Here is a 4,830-nt window from a genome sequence, read left to right as displayed (position 1 = left end):
AGGAAGGAAGGAAATGTGTGCAAACTGAACAGTCCATAGGTCCTGGACAAAGGGGAAAAATGGAAGAGCCCAGCTACTGCTTTAAGGCAACATTTTTCAAAGTGTCATGTGAGATTTATTATGCAACCAAATCATCTTGAAACTGTATTTTTTTAAAAAAGTGTATATGTGCGATTCACCTTGATTCAAGGAATCAGAATCTCTGCTACTAAGACCTTAAGAGACTCTTCTGCTGAACTCAAGTTTAAGAAACACTGACCTGGGGACCTCAGAAATCTAATTCCTTGCCTTCTCCGATCTACCTTCTAGTCAAGAGAAAACTAGAAGAAACAATGCATTTAGTAAATACTTATCGATTCAGTGTTATGGGAGCTAAAATGCAAGAGAGAATTCTGGATGGAGAGGGATGCTCAAGAGACTCTTATTAATTGCAAAAATATGTTTTCCCCCAATAATACAAGTCTCACTTAGTAGTCATCACCTGGCCATTGGAAGCCACCACAGAACATTTTCCCCCATAAACAGCATTGATGAGCACTGTGATTTTTGAAATTTGAATTATCTATAAGCATTTTAAACATAAAAAGATATGGAGTCCTTCCTGAAAAGTCAGATCGGCGATAATTGGTTGTCACTGAGTAGTAGACACCCCCTTTAGATGGGTATTTGGAGTTCATTTTACAATATTCCCAACATTCTCTCTTCTCCTCAGTAGGATGAAAGTGTCACTTGACATTTATCGATAAGCTTATGCTGGTTTTGTTGCTGTTTGATTAAGAAGAAAGTAGAAGAGCAACACTAGAAAGATGGCGGAGCAAGAGCAAAGAAAAACTCCTTTGGTTCCAGAAAATCTCCTGGAAAAGAGGAAGGCTTATCAAGCCCTCAAAGCCACCCAGGCAGTCTGGCAAAGAAGGAGCAGAGGAAAAGAAAAAGACTCTGATTTAAATGACTGGAATGATTCCTACATGATTCCTGGTGGCAGAAACGTGACAAGGTTTGTCTCAGACGACTAGAAGTGAAACCTCACGCCTTGGAATTGCCAGATAAACATTCCTTGGCCTTTGTTGGACACATAGAAAGGATCAATAGCATGAGTTTACTGGTGCAGAGAACCATTGCAAGACTTCACCTAAAGAAAATTTTTAGCGGCGTCTTTGTCAAAATCACCCCTTAGAACCTAAAAATGCTACATATAGTGGAACGTTACGTGACCTGGGGATTTCCAAATCTGGAGTGTGTCCCGGAGCTCATTTTGAAACATGGAAAACCTGAGGTCAAGAATAAGACCATCCCTCTGACACACAACACAGTGATTGAGGAGCACCTGGGGAAGTTTGGCATCATTTGCTTGGAAGACCTTATTGATGAAATTGCCTTCCCAGGGAAGCATTTCCAGGAGATCTCATGGTTCTTGCCCCCTTTCCACCACTCAGTGGCCCATCATGCTACCCAAAATAGAGTGTGCTTCCTCAAGGAGGTGGGCACACCTGGCTATCGGGGTGAACGCATCAATCAGCTCATCCGCCAGCTGAACTAAACCCAGGTGCCAAACTGCATTACATTTTTATCAATGAAGGGGAAGCATGTGTTTTTGTGTTTTGGGGGAAATTTTTGTTGAGTATCTTCAGAGATTGTTTCCTGCTTTAAATTCAAAAACTGGAAAGGAAGGGTCAAAGGAAAGACAGTAGCTGGCCAGCTGTGGTGGCGCACATCTGTAATCCCAGCACTTTGAGAGGCCGAGGCAGGTGGATCACCAGAGGTTAGGAGTTCTAGACTAGCCTGACCAACATGGAGAAACCCTGCCTCTACTAAAAATACAAAAAGTAGCCAGGTGTGGTGGAGCATGCCTGTAATCCTAGCTACTCGGGATGTTGAGGCAGGAGAATCACTTGAACCCAGGAGGCAGAGGTTGCAGTGAGCCGAGATCGTGCCACTGCACTCCAGCCCAGGTACCAAGAGCGAAACTCTGTCAGAAAAAAAAAAAAAAAAAGAAGACAGTAGGTTATGTTCATGGCAAGCACCTCTCTTCACAGTCCAGTTCCAAGGAAACATTTTCTACTTTGGCTGCCACCTCATCTGAAATCAGCGCATTCCACAAAAGAAGGCATCCTGCTTTGTTGCATCTTCTATCCCAGGGTTTAATGTTGGTAAATGAGTAACTCTAGCATTTGTGCAAGGCTCCCTAAGATTCCTGCAGCAGTCAACCAAGCCCAGGGACATAACTGAATCTGGAGATTCCTAGGGCCTTGTTTTGAAAAAGACTTGAAATACACATAGGGAAAAAAGCACAAAAATAAATGTTCACTTGTCTCTGGAAGAAGAATAAGAAGAAGAAGAAGGAGGAGGAGGAGGAGGAGGAGGAGGAGAAAGTAAAAGATTATCATTCTAGGGGTTGTCATTCATTACCCTCATGGCCCTGCCCCTGGAAGCATTTGAGTCTGAAAACTCTAGCAAAGCTGAAGGAACCCCTAATCCCAGCCGTCCTGACCCCACTGTTTGCAAAATCTAGACAGATGAGGTTGCTTTATCAGAAATGTAGGCTTTCCATTTTGTATTACTTTGCCCATAAGCAGTATTCTTTATCAAAACTCTTGGAGTGCAATTCAGAGGAGGCATTTGAATACATAAAATCATCTAGTCAACAGAGGGGGAAAACACTACCTCTAAAAATGTCTTCCAGGATGTTGAAAAACCGCTCAATTTGGGGGCAACAAAGCCAAGCCAATACTGACTGCACAAACAATAGGGTACTTCCTTTCAGATCAAGTAAGACATGCATACATAGGAAACTTTCAAAATAGGGTTTTCACAATCTGCTAGTGAAATAATTTATGAAGTATACATAACATTTTACATTTTATAAAATGACATTACACTACTCCTTTCCATGTTCACAGCAACCCTGCAGAGGTTATGTTATTATCTCATTGTGTAGATTAGGACTCTTCTATTTAGTAGTGAACTGATTTATGTAAGGTCAAATGGTACTAACCACTACTAACCAGCAAAGCTGGAGTCAGACATAGTTCTTTTGACCTAAATGTATTATTTCCTCCATTACAAAACAACCACATTCCATTATTTGCCTTTCACTATAATTTCAGAAATATATTCATAAAAATACAGCCAGAAAGGATATAGCACTGCAAATCATACTAACCATCAAGAGACATCTCACACCCCAAACACTCAGATCTTTATTTCCCCCAAACAAAATGGAGAAATAAAAAGATAACTACTTTAAACAATTCTTCCTGTTCAGGTTTTAAAAGCAATGTTTTTGTTTTTATGTTCTAGATGACTAGTCAAGATATTTACTAGAGGCAATGAAAGGTCATGGAAATACTTACACTACAGTCAAGTTCATTAAAAATTTCAACAAGGAAGTGTGTATGGACATAGTGTATTAAAGCTGAAAGAGATTCTAAAATTGTGTAACTTGATTCTCTTATTTCTAGATGAGGATGCAGAGCCCAGAAAAAATGGCATTACTTCTAAAGCTGATGTGTAAACCCCCAATCTCCAAAACCCTAAGAGTGTACATTTCTCATTAAATTTATTTCTGAGTTCATCTTTTTTGTTCATATTGTAACTGTGATCTTTTCCCCCTTCATATTTTCTGTTTGGGAAGCGATTTCTTCTGTCATAATTGGCCTGTTAGAGTTTCTTTCTTTTCTGGTGTTCATATTTGTATAAGAGTTATCATTAAGTACTATATGGTAACTTGGTGGCAGTGAAACCACCACTCAAACCAAAATCTAGGGCCTTGTCCACAACATGCTACAGAAAAAGATACAGTCCTCTTCGTCCAGTCTCTCCACACCACTTCATACACAATCTCTCCTTATGTTGAATCTTATATTCAGTCTTGCTGCCCTCTATATACGAGTTTATTGCATCTGTGTGTGCTCCTATAAAGTTTGCATGTGTGTCTGAAAAAACCATTGGATTGGGAGGCCAAGGCGGGTGGATCACAAGGTCAGGAGATCGAGACCAGCCCGGCTAACACAGTGAAACCCCGTCCCTAATAAAAATACAAAAAATTAGCCAGGCATGGTGGCGGGTGCCTGTAGTCCCAGCTACTCGGGAGGCTGAGGCAGGAGAATGGCGTGATCCTGGGAGGTGGAGCTTGCAGTGAGCCGAGATCACGCCACTGCACTCCAGCCTGGGTGACAGAGCGAGACTCCATCTCAAAAAAAAAAAAAACCATTGGATTAAGAATATTCACTCTTTAGTTTTTGTTTTGTTTTGTTTTGCTCATCTCTTTTCTTCTTCTCACACTCTAACAATGATATCTTCAAACAGTAATTAACTTTCTGCTTTTCCTCTAGCAACTCTTTTTTTCACAGACTAGAGTCCCTCAGGCTTCAAACTCCAGAACCTTCACCTCTTACCTAGATTCCAGTGATGCTATAGTAGATTTCTAATCTCTGCCCACCTCTAATGACATCATCTTAATTGCTTTTGTACTTGGACATTGTTCTTTGAATTCACAATTTTTAAAGTTAGTAGCTACATAAGCAGAATATGCATGTGCAACAAAAGAAATAAAGTAACTAAACATATACTCTAAAGAAATCAAGGTGGCCAGGTGCGGTGGCTAACACTTGTAATCCCAGCACTTTGGGAGGCCAAGGCAGGTGGATCACAAGGTCAGGAGTTCAAGACCAGCCTGGTCAAGATGTTGAAACCCCATCTCTACTAAAAATTCCAAAATTAGCCAGGCATGGTGGTGGGCGCCTGTAATCCCAGCTACTCAGGAGACTGAGGCAGGAGAACCACTTGAACCCGGGAGGCGGAGGTTGCAGTGAGCCAAGATCGTGCCACTGC

General features: G+C 41.2%; 1 pseudogene; it reads left to right on the top strand.

Moving 5' to 3' along the window:
* Positions 1-806: 806 nt before the first annotated feature.
* Positions 807-1,537, top strand: LOC105514423 (annotated as a pseudogene).
* Positions 1,538-4,830: the final 3,293 nt, after the last annotated feature.

The sequence above is a fragment of the Colobus angolensis genome, unplaced genomic scaffold (assembly GCF_000951035.1).
Source record: "Colobus angolensis palliatus isolate OR3802 unplaced genomic scaffold, Cang.pa_1.0 Scaffold244, whole genome shotgun sequence".
NCBI classification, from domain to species: Eukaryota; Metazoa; Chordata; class Mammalia; order Primates; family Cercopithecidae; genus Colobus; species Colobus angolensis.
Note: the sequence above shows the minus strand (reverse complement) of the source record. Positions and strands in the feature narration are given on the sequence as shown.